Here is a 12,400-nt window from a genome sequence, read left to right on the forward strand (position 1 = left end):
GCGCTTTATTTGTCTCCGAATTCCCTTCCTAAGGCAGCCTAGCGCGCTCTGGCACAAAAGAGGGGACTTTCTGGCGGCTCCGCGCGAGTCCGCTCCCGAGGAGTTGAAACCGGGGGTTCCTCCCGCGGGCTCCCCGCGCCCCGCGGCTCCCAAGGCGGAGTTGGCCATGTGTGGGTTATTTTGGGTGCCGCAGCAAGGCGGTGCAGGTGATCGCGAAGCGCGGCCGAGGCCGGGGGGCGGGGGCAGGGGTGGGGCGGGGTGGGGCGGGGTGGAGGCTCAGCGGACCCACCCCCCAAGCCGGCGGCCCGGGCGGCGAGGCGAGGGCCGGGCAGTGGGTGTTGCCTTCTACCTCTGCGAGCGGGGAGGGGTTAGTTTCCCACAGGGGATTTCAACCATCACACTCAGAGCCCGCCTCCTAATCCTCGGGCGGAGCGGCTCGGGGGCCCCATTTTATGGCAATAAAGCGACTTAGCGCCTGCTGAGCGAGCCCCTCCCCGCCGCCGCCCCCGCCCTCGGCCCCACCCCGGGGCTCGCCCGCAGCGGCGGGGCTTTGTTTCTGGGGAGGAGGACCTGGAGCTCTTTTGTTTGGGGGTTTGGTGTTTTCACCACCCGCCCCCCCAACTCACCCCACCCTACCCCACCCTACCCCACCCCACCCCACCCCCCTGCGCCTCTCCGGTTTCCTGAGCTGCGGGCTGCAAGGGAGGAGAAGCGGCGTCTTGCAACCCCCTCGGCTGGGCCCCGGGGTAATTCGATGCGGGCCTGGCGAGGCTCCCCACGCTAGACCCGGGCTCGCGTCTCGGCAGCCTCCACCCACCGGCCCACCCTACATTTAGCGCATCATGTGATCCGGGTAAGTCATTTGCAAGTACAACAGTTCCCTGGGTTGCCCCCCATTCATTTCCTGAGAACTGCAGAGAGCAGCTGAGAGGCTCTGCCCGTGCGTGTGCGAGTGTGCGTGTGAGTGTGCGCGGGTGACGCCGTGTGTGTGTGTGCGAGCGAGCGTGAGTGTGTGCGCGCGCGCGTGTGAGAGCGAGAGAAAGGGAGAGAGAGAGAGGGGGACTCTGGGTGAGGGAAAGAAAACAATTTCTCCTGGTCCGCAGCTTCTGTTCAGGTCTGTGCCGATTCCGTTTCTTATCAAAATAAACAACCCCCTCCTCTTTTTTTTTTCCTTCTGGTGCCATCCCAGATCAGACCGTAGTCTCTTAACGTGTTTTATTTTTCTTCTGTCATCTGCTCAAGTTAAATCATTTTGGTTGGTCTGTGTTCTTAAAGGGGGAAAGTGTTGGGAAGCGGGGCGGCGTGGGGGCGAGAGGGAGGGCGACGCTTTTGCAAAGCAAGTAGCGTCGGTTGGATTCGTGGAGAAGAAAGGAGGTTTCTCCCCCACCCCATTTTTTTTTTTTTTAAAGAACTTAGCAAGTAGCGTGAATTAAGCAATATTTTTCTATCCCTAGTGGAATTGTTGTTTGCAGTGTTTGCCTGACAGTTGCCAAGGATGGGAAATAAAACACCAGGGCTGAATTGGGGGTGGGGGGGAGCTTGTGGAAGTAGTTTGCCCCCAGGAATAGAGGGAGTTGGGTGACGAGCTGCCCCACCGGGCCGTGTGGGCTGTGGGTGTGCATTGGAGAGAGCGGAGGGGAAGGGGTTAAAGCGGAGATGACACTGCTGGCATGAATAGTGGTCCTGGTGCCACATTCATTATTGTCTCTGGTCGTAATGATGTGTAACTGCCACTTGCTACAGTGCCTGGTCCGTGCAAGTAGCCGGGGGGCTGACCCGAGGCTGTTATTTTCAGTTACGGAGGACCTGGCCGGAGTTGACAAGGGGCAACTTTGCAGGGCCCCCCGGGCGGGAAGCCCGCGGAGCCGGCCTGGGAGCCGCTTCTTGCCTTTAGAGGAGGACTGTACTTGACCTCCGCGACATTAGTTGGTGTTCGCGTTAGATGCTCCCCTGCGGGGAGAGTCAGTCCTGCTTTTCTTGGGCAGAGAACTGCCTATTAGAACTTTGAAAACTTTTATCTTTGGGGAAAAGGGTGGGGTGCACGCAAGAGTTCAGTTTCGAAGTGCATTTGAGGCAAAAGCTTGGAAAAAGTACCAATTCCTTTGTTACATGCCCTGCAGCTTCCCAACCCCCTTCACCCTGCGCTTCGAGTTTTGCATACTTTAATAGTAATAGCCTTAATTCAGCTGGTAAAAGCTGACTGTGTTCTGTGTTGAGTTAAAGAGTATTAGTACAACGGAATGTGTAATCTGGATAAACAGTTTGCGTGGTTAATATTGTCAGCTCTCTAATTTAACTGTACAGATGGTTTAAGTGTCGCGCTGTATGGATTGTTTTAAGCAATTCCACTGGCTAATAGAATCCTCAGCCGAGCCCTCGGATGTTTTGTTTTAAATCAGCTTTAATATTCTCTCAGTTTCCCTGTAACACCAGGGAGAGGAGCAGCTCTATTTACATTTACTGCATGTGCATCTAGTGGCTTCGGTAGACATCTGCCAATCAACGGACGTCATTCTGCAAATCCACCTAGACGCCTCCATGCCCTCTTCCTACTGGAGGATAGAGTTGTTTAGCTAAGTAAATGCCTTGGAATGAATTTGGTGATATTTAACGGGCAGCAGCTTGTGATGGGGGAATAGGAGTGGTCGCTTCGAAGCCTGGATGTATTCCTTCTCCTAAGAAAGGCTTTTTGAAATTGGCATTCAGCAAAAACAGTGACCCTTCACCTAAAAAGTAAAATAGGCTGGTAGTGCTATTTGTAAACCTCATTTAGATGTTGTTTACATTCTTAAAAACCACATAGAAATGGGTTATGATAAAGGGGTATACTTTTAGGCTAGAAAATGTTTAACTTTAGCAGCTTAAAGAGATGTTGAAGGACAAACATTCGGTTGCATAAGTTGTATCTTTATGGCTGCAGCCTGGTCAATTGGAGTAGATTAAACTCCTTTGAGTTGGGGAGAGAGGGTTTTGAGCATACCAGACTTGACAGGAATCTAATGTCATTAGGAAAGGGGTTTATTATTTTACCTTATAATTCATAACTACTATGAAATATACTGAAGCTGGTAAAAGTTGGGATGGTTTCACAGAACGTTGTAATAATTTATGCCCTCAAACTATTATTGCTGTGGGAGATAAAGAAGCATCCTTGAGGGGTTTCTGTGTGTTTTTAAAGTGTTTTAGTTATTTATCTATTAGTCAGTAGTGCACATTTAAAAGAAACTTTTGTCAGTTAAAACTTTATTTTGGAATGTTTTGAATGGCTATTTACTGAATGAAAATGGTTGCGCTAATGGGCCCTTTAATATATATACTTTTCTCCTGAAAATTCCTTTGCCACAGCTGAATGTGCTTTGGGAGAAAATTGGTCCTGGTATAGCATTTGAGACCTTGACCTTAGCAACTCTTGGCTGGCTCTTGTTTACTACAGCTGCGGCGGCTGTGTGTACAAAAAGGGAGGGACTGCAAACACTGGAGCGCTCTTTCCCCAGGCCGAGGGAAAAACAAATCAGGATGCTTGACAGTCTTTCCAAAGCGCACCCATCAGGCATGTAATAGTGTTAGTGTTCTGGTCATTTAAAAAAAATATATGTTCCTGGGGAATTACTTCCCAGCCTCCTGGGAAAGGTAAACATGCTCTTCCCCAGACTCAGAGTGGGTCTTAGATGTCGTATCTTGAAGCAGGCTGCTGTCAACGTAATGAAATAATTTAGTCTTAAATGCAGGTGTGTTTTCTAAGATGACATAAGGGCTTAGGCCTCTAGGCCTGTATGAGACCTTTTTGAACTCAGGCCCGTGTTGGTTAATCTGGTGTGTTGACTATCTTGAACAGTGAAGTGATACTGCTAGCTAGATGAGCATATAAATGTCTTGGACATTTTCATGGTGGTACAACATGGAATGTGTGGAATTTCATGTTTATGCAGATTAACATGAGGTTAATCACATTAAATTGGGGAGGTGTCAGATGGTTTCTTTATATCGTGAGGGTAACAGTTATCTTCATGTCAACTTCTTAAATCTAGCGGTAGATGATTTGTGTATTAATGCAAAATAGTTTGTAACCCACTAGAAATGGCACAAACTTCTTTGAAAAGTTATTCTTTCTTTGAATTAAGTAAGTTTTCTTACTTGTGCTTCCATGTTGATTAATGAAAACGAGCTAAATATTCCAGAGGAGTTTTGTTCAGAATTTACACCATGATTATCTTTTTTTTTTTTGAACATAACTTTCATTTTTGTAGATAATTCCTAAAATAGGTTGCTGTGGCTTACCTTTATCATTTGCATTTTGAAAATCCCATGGGCTACTGAAGTGGAAATATCTGTATTTTTGCCCAGTGTCCATTTATTTTCCATTTGAAAATTTATGTTTATTTTTTCAGCTGACAAGTTATGTGCGCCTTTCCGTCTTAAGTATGGATAAAATGTAAGGGTAAAAATATTAAGTCACTGGCAGCACCCTATAACCACAGCCTTAACTCATCTGCCACAACCAGGGCTCTCAAAATCAAAATGCAAATAAACAGATGGGCCTTCCCCTGTGCCCAGAAGGGCAGTAGCCTTAGGGTCTGTGAGACCTGCCTGGTTTCCAGGTCCCAAGCCCTTCCAGAGAACTGTCTGACTTCAGCTGGCCAGAATTCATTGTCAGGGCCTAGACCGGCCACACCCCATCTGATGTCAGCTTTTGAGTTTTTGCGGTAGGGAACACATGCTGTGGATTAAATGGTTACTTTCTCTATATATTCTCAGTAATTACGTTACAAAAGGATTTTTCGGTTTAGGGTGTTTATTGTCATAAAAGTGGCTACTTGAGTAGTCCTGTTGCTCCATAAAAATTTGTTTTGGTCCGACAGTAGATTACAGGATACTCACTCAGAATTCTCAGAGATGGTCTTTCTTCCTGTCTTTTTTTTTCGTTTTTCTTTTTAACTCAAAGTCATACTTTTCTTCTGTGGCTCATTTGATGGTGTATATTTTTGAATATTTATTAAAAGCGGTTTTGGGGCTGGTTGCAAACAGGGTACAGATGCAGCAGTAGAAAGCCCTTGCTGCTTTATTGCTGTGTAGAAGATGAAAAAATTTTAGAGCTTTGAGAGAGTTTTCCCACCCCCATCAGAGGCCGTGGAAGCTGCCACTATTACAGTTTGCTGCCATTCACATCCAGGAATTGTTTTATGTGCTCCATTCACCATGCTTAACAGTATATATGTGGCTTTTCACAATAATTGCTGGCATGATGTGTATGTATATACTATATATGACTATGGTATATTTTAGGTATGTACATATGTATGTATATGTATATACATGGTATTTATATTTATGAATGTGAGTTTTTAGATTCTCTAGTTGTATTGGTATATACCCCATACATAAACTGTATATATTATGACCACAAATTATGGTAAAAAGCCCCCTTCCCACTTGTATATGTATAAAAAAAGAAAAACAGGCAAAGTTTTTTTTTTTTTTTTCAATTCTATGTTGGGGGATACTACTCTCACTTAAGTTTAACAAGTCAACTTATAACATGAAAACAACCCTGCCCCAAAGAAAACAAAGCAACTGACCTAAATGACAAGGAAGGTAAATGATTGTAGAACATCAGATAAATAACTGTAAAGGAAATCTTCGTTCATTTCAGAATTGGGTGTCTGCTCAGATTATACATCCTGGAATCAGGACTGATTTAAGTGGCAGAGATACTGCAGCTGGAGTGTTGCTGTCTCAGTTACTAACTCTGGATGACCTTGATTAAATTTTTTAACTCTTTCGAGTCTGTAAAATGGGAAAAACAGCATGCAAGTTTACAGGGTGGTGGTGAGGGTAAGATGAAATAGTGTAGGTAAAGATCACTTTGTAAACCTAAGGAACTGTGTGACAAGTGATTTGACGGAAAAATTTCTCCCTCCCCAGCCCCCATCCCCTGCCCTAGAAGGGATGAACTTTCCAGTCCCTCAAAGTGAGCATATAAATTACACTTATGGAGAAGGAATTTCCGAGTGTGGGTAGAAAACTTCTGGCAGTCAAAGGTCATGAATTCCATTCCTGTCTCACCAGAGATTTGCTCTATGACCTTGAGAAAGTCACTCTTAAAAAGTTTCTATGTAGCTGATATAAAAGTTACTGATTGTTAATATTTATATAATGCAGGTGAAGCATCTAAACTTTTTCAAAGGAAGATACATGAAAATAGTTTCTGTGATCATTTATAAAAAGTAGAAAATAAAGATCAACAAGGATTATTTAGAGATTATAAACCTCCGGGCTACTTCTTCAGCGAGTGAACTGAAACCTCTATCAACTGGTCATTAAAAATGCCCTTAATTTTTTTTTTATGGAATCATTAAATTTGTGCTGTTGTACTATAATTTAGAACCATCTATTGAACTGCAAATCCCCAGTTAAGCCAGGATTCTGTTGATTAAGCTATGTCTGATTTATGGTTGAGTCTCTTGGTTAGACTCAAACATTGTTGCAATACAGCATATGCACAATAAAGAGAGGTAGCAATGGGGATCTTAAATGGGTATTTGAAAATATACTGCCACACATTTTTTTTTTATATGTGCACATTTTTCTGCCATGTGTATTTTTTTTTAAACACATACATTTTGGAGAAAATTAAGAGCAATAATTTACATAGTTTTTTACCTGCTGCATTTTCCCTAATTAAGAAACACAAGTTTTTTCACACTCTTTGCTTTTAGAAACAGACTCAAAAGTAGCTCATCAATATAACTCTTTCTGTGTCATACATACACCTTGCCCGCCTCCTGTTCATGTTACAACTATCATTGTAAACATCACTTTCTGTGGGACTCTTATTTATCATCCCTTGCTTGTTGAATACCCTGGGTTCCAGACTGTAATCTCTAGCTCCATAGCATACGATATTCCTTCTGGTGTAATTGCTCGTTGATTTGTACCTTCCCAATAATAAGCCCCTTGAGAGCAGGAAATGAATCTTCATAGTTACTTTCCTGGCTTCTAACATAGTGACTGATCATATAGTGCTGAAGTACTTACTCAAGGAACAAATTGAGAACTGTCCATATGACTATCCTTTTAGTAACTAAGTGCCAAATATCATGGTCGTTTCCTATCTATACCTTTTCATTTCTGGTAAATATATTCACCTCTCTTAGCCGTTCCACAGCTCACTGCATTTTTCTGAACTTTCTTTCTCCTTGTAGTGGGGTTAACTGATGCTGGATTTAATACCTTAAGCAACCCAGTTTTTAGCCATCTAGCTGGGCAGGTTGGTTCTCCAAGTCTTAGTTCACTCATTGATAAAGAAAAACAAAAACAAGAATATGTAATGTCAACTTTGGGGAATGTTTTTGAGGGTCAAAATTGTGGTAATGCCTGCAAAGCCTCCAATATGTAGAACCTTGTACATATCTTGTAGTTGAGTCACTAAGTCATGTCTGACTCTTTGCAACCCTGTGGACTACAGCCTGCCAGGCTTCCCTGTCCTTCACTATCTTCTGGAGTTTACTCAGACTCATGTCCAGTGAGTCAGTGATGCCATCCAACCATCTCATCCTCTGTCTCCCTTTCTCCTCCTGCTCTCAGTCTTTCCCTGCATCAGGGTTGTATTTTTCCAGTGAGTCGGCTCTTCTCATCAGATTGCCAGAGCATAGGAGCTTCAGCATCAGTCCTTCCAGTGAATATTCAGTGTTGATTTCTTTGAGGATTGACTGGTTTGATCTCTTTGCTGTCCAAGGATTTCAGGAGTCTTCTCCAGCACTACATCAGTTCACTACATCAGAAAGCATCAGTTCTTTGGCATATTTAGTGCTCAGTAAATATTAGTCTGCTCAAAAGGTACCGACTTCCAGTTATAAGATAAATAGTTCTAGGAATGTAACATGCAACATATTAAATATAATCAACACTGATGTATGTTCTATATAAAAGTTATTAAGAGTAAATCCTGAGTTCTTACCACATCACAGAATTTTATGATTTTGTATTTATATGAAACATGGGATGTTTACTAAACATTTTATGGTATATGTTGTACTTTAAACTTCTACAGTGTTATGTATCAATTATATCTCAATAAAACTGGAAGAAAAAACTTTAATCCCTTCCGGTATATTGATTCCTCTCTTAAAGGCAGTTGACAAAATTACTACTGTGTACTGTGCAGCTGCTATAATACAGAAATTAGGCACTGTGCTTTTCCAGTCTTAGCTTACTTAATATGTACTTTTTAGTAACCAGGCATGTATAGTTGACTTTCAGATACTTGCCACTTTGAATACTATATGTGGAGACCCCTAAAGTACCTTTTGTACAGTGGATTTTGACTTAGGAACATCATTTCATGAAGGCATTTTTTTTAGCTCTTGTAAGATGGGGCTGTCTGCCAAGTAGTAGTCTGCCCCCTCCTGCCAGCCATGATTTTGCTGTTTGTGATAATAATTTAAAAAACTGTTTGAGAATGTTGCTGCTCTTTGCCTTTCATTAACAAACTGAGTAAAAAAAAGGGAAAATGAAATTCCTGCTTCTGGTTGTAAGAAGACCAGACCAAGTGTTCAGTCTCTGTGACTGTCCTTTCAGTAGCCAAGTGTCAGATATCATGGTCATTTCTTATCTGTGCCTTTTCATCTCTAATAAATATATTCCCTTCTCTTAACCATTTCACAATTCACTATATTTTCCTGAATTTTTTTTTTCTCCCTATGAAAAGAAGCCCAGTTGAGATAAAGAAATCATTAGATGTGCTGAAAATTGGAGAATCTTTATTGAAAATGTTTAATGGAGGTAAGCTCATAAATTGTTAAAAAATAAGATGACAGAACATACAAAATGCTATGCATCTGTTTTTAATAACACTATTTAAAAGTGTGTATAATTACAGATTTTGTAATATTCCTTTGGGAGGGATGTCCTTTAAAATGTCAGTCTAAACCCTTAACTTATACATATTTGAGTTTTGTACAAGTTTGTAGGAGTGCGTTTATATTAGAAACATGAGATTCCTTCCTTTATTTATTAAACGGTCATTGAGTATGTATGCATGATATTATGGTTTCTGTTTTATAGATGTGGAAACTGATTTTCCAAGTCTGTCTTCGTTGGCAATAGCCAGTTAGCTTTAAAGCAGAGATGTGAAGACTGAAAAACCTTTGATCTATCTATCCTCTGTGTTACCCCTATCTCCCTTTAGCATTAAATATGCTATTCCAGTTAGTCTTACTGTAGAGAATTAGAGCACAAAAATGGGAGTCTTAGACAAATAGATGTTGTCTTTAGAGGCTGTTTTATTTTACTTGTAGATTAAGTTGATATACTTTTACTAGAATACATTTACTAGAATATTTACTTCAGTCTAGAAGCCAACTCTGTGTTTGCTGATGTATGTACTAAAACAAATTGAGATAATCCAAAGAAATTATTTTAGAAGGCAACTCTACAGAATGTTCCATAATGTTAATAGTAGACCAGTAAATTCTGGCCAACATGCAGTTGGTATTTGATAAAAGCTGAAGGCGGGAGGAGAAGGGGACGACAGAGGATGAGATGGCTGGATGGCATCACTGACTCAATGGACATGAGTTTGGGTAAACTCCGAGAGTTGGTGATGGACAGGGAAGCCTGGTGTGCTGTGGTTCGTGGGGTTGCAAAGAGTCGGACATGATTGAGCGACTGAACTGAACCGAACTGAAAGCTGTTAAAGTCAGAGGCATAATAAAAGTAATGAAAATGTATTATCCATGTTAAAAATGCCTTACTTACTCATTTGACTTATGCTTATTTAGCTCCTACCATGTATCTGGAATTATGTATGAAAGTAGGTAGGACATCATCAGTCGGTTGAAAATCAAGTGGGGGAGGTAAGACTTATGCAGATAATTATAATCCATAGTAATTTGTGATACATGGATCAAGTGCTCTAAGATGTTTCAACAAAATGTAGGGGAGAAAAATTGCTCCTATTTGGGAAATCAAAGGCTTCAAGTTTTTAGTGGATATGTGGCAAAAGTCCTTCATGGAAAATGTTTTACTTAATAGAAAAGAAAAAACAAACCTGCTAGAGGAGAGCAAATTAAAAACAGCTAGTTTGGCATCTGTTTTACACCTCCTTTTCTGTTATCTTTTAGAGCTGATGGCTTTTGGTGTGTTGGCGAACCTCTTATCATTTGCTGTATTACCAGAAAATTTTCTTTTCCAAAAAATAGATCCTGGGATATGCTTGGCTAGTGTGCACACAATGTTAACAATGAATTTTTTTTTGGATTCATTATTTATTATTATTATTTCTTGAAATTAAAAAAAAATTATTTATTTTAATTGGTGGCCAATATTGTGGTGGTTTTTGTCATACATTGACATGAATCAGACATGGGTGTATATGTGTCCCACCCATCCTGAACCCCTCTTCTACCTCTCTCCCCGCTCTTGTTCCATGAATTTAGAGAAGGTTTATTTGGATAATAAAAATAATAATGATGGTTGATTAAATAAAGTTAATAAAAGCTTATATGAAACTGTCTAATGAAATTTTTTTTCGTATTGCTGAAGAGGTTTGATATGTATTTTATTTATAAACGATAGGAATTTTAGCCTTGATCAAAAGCCTTAACATATAAGAATAAAATGTTTTTTCTACCTAAGATCAATGAAAGGGAAAACTTTAACATTGATCAATTTTACAGAAGGTCAGAGTCAGCCGAAGGGATATTTAGAAAGGAACTTTATGTTAGAGTGGTTGAATATCTGAAGAGGGCTATTTTGTGGAACTAGCATTAGCTTTTCTGCTGTGGGTAGAAATACAGGACACTTAAGCAAACACATGAAATACTTCATTTTGAGAGATCATATAATAAGAAACAAATGAACTCTTAATGAGTCTATAAAGAGCATTGATGGAATTTTTATTGTACACTGAGCCGTCTGTTGAGTATATTGGGACTATACCAAGGCTCTAGGCAGAAGCAGTTGTGTTTTATGTATAAGTAGCTTTGTAATTAAGACAATTTAGTAGAATACCTGAGAAGTAGGGGCTGGCAAAAAAAATTGCTTGGTGCTTTGAGGTTCATAAAGTGGTTTTAGTTTCATCCTTACAATCCTGTAAAATAAGATTGTGAATGTAAAATAGCTTGAAGATAGTCAAGTAAAAACTAGAAGCTTGATTTCCAACACCAGTAAGATAATTTGTTTCCATTTCATTCTATTGCTGTCTTCCTACTTGATTTAGTCTTAACAAGCAGACATTTGGGTAGTCCACATTGTACACAGAGGTGGTGCTGCTAATGTTTAGCTTAGATGGGGCTATTCAGTGAATATTATTGGTTGAATTTTTATCTCCTTCCAAAGCATTTTTAAGGAGTATATCAAACTCCATATATAACAGCTTGGATAGGTCAGCCCAGTTAATCCTAGATGAGACTGTGCAATTGGAATGCATCCATATTCTGAAGAAAGTTAGGGAGGTGGTTCATATCAGGGGTGATATTAGGTGCTGAGAATACTTAGGTAAATAAAACACGGGCTTTGTCCTAATGAAAGCCCTAATGTATAGGTGGATTGGGAAAAATAGCACAGCTGAATCCATAAGAAGGGCCATACTAGTGTATCCTGCTTGAGTTAATTTTCTTTATGTGGATCTTTTATGTGCCTAAAAATAATACCCTTGAGAGTGTCAGGTTTTTGTTTTAGTCTCTTCTAAGACCTTTTAATCTTAGCAGAAAACCTTTTTTTCCATTTAAACATGTGATTTTCACAAGTTTTTTCTTTTTTCAAAAACTGTATATTGCACATTTATTATACATAAAATGTGTATATACATTTTAAAGATATTCTGTAATGTTTACAACCATCTCAAAGCTAGATATTTATGGTATTTAAATGTGAATTCTTTCTTTTATGACTTAGTTTTTTAAAGGATTACCACTTCAACTCTACAGGAAATAAGCTTTGTAGAAACTCACTTGTTTAGCAGTATTTACAAATATATCTCTTTGTTAAAAGTAGGTACATGGTGTGGAGACTTTAAACTTTTATTTTATTTTGTTTATTTTGAAAGCATGTAGTATTTTTATTAGCAGCATTTTTGTCTTAATTATTACACAATAATGGTACATCTTATAATCAGTGGATACAATGAAATATGGTAAATGTCCACTTGTTCATTTTTTTCTCCTGTTACACCATCAGCATGCTCTGTTAGGAATGAGGACATTCTCTTATAAAATTGTGATCCTATTATTACATCTCAGAAAACGAACTCAGAAACCTCCATAATGTCACCTAATATCCAGTCTATATTCAGCTTCTCCAGTTGTCCAAAAATGTCTTTTACACTTTTTTTTTTTCTATCCAGCATTCAATCACGTTTCATTCATTGCATTTGACTAAAATTTTTATAGTAGCATTGTGT

At 40.0% G+C, this 12,400-nt stretch overlaps 1 protein-coding gene across 7 annotated transcripts in view; it reads left to right on the forward strand.

The window, feature by feature from the left end:
- KLF12 (KLF transcription factor 12) overlaps positions 1 to 12,400 on the forward strand; it is a 708,032-nt gene that overhangs the window by 198,665 nt on the left and 496,967 nt on the right. Inside the window, exon 1 of one of the 7 annotated variants that reach the window (XM_070471581.1) lies at positions 308 to 853. The exons of 1 other annotated variant lie outside the window; for it this stretch is intronic. The gene's annotated coding sequence lies outside the window, so the exon portion shown is untranslated. Of the gene's footprint in view, positions 1 to 307; positions 854 to 918; positions 1,115 to 12,400 lie in introns of those variants that run through there. 5 more of the 7 variants (XM_070471579.1, XM_070471574.1, XM_070471580.1 and 2 more) reach the window with 5 other exon arrangements.

This window comes from Odocoileus virginianus, chromosome 8, assembly GCF_023699985.2.
Source record: "Odocoileus virginianus isolate 20LAN1187 ecotype Illinois chromosome 8, Ovbor_1.2, whole genome shotgun sequence".
NCBI classification, from domain to species: domain Eukaryota; kingdom Metazoa; phylum Chordata; class Mammalia; order Artiodactyla; family Cervidae; genus Odocoileus; species Odocoileus virginianus.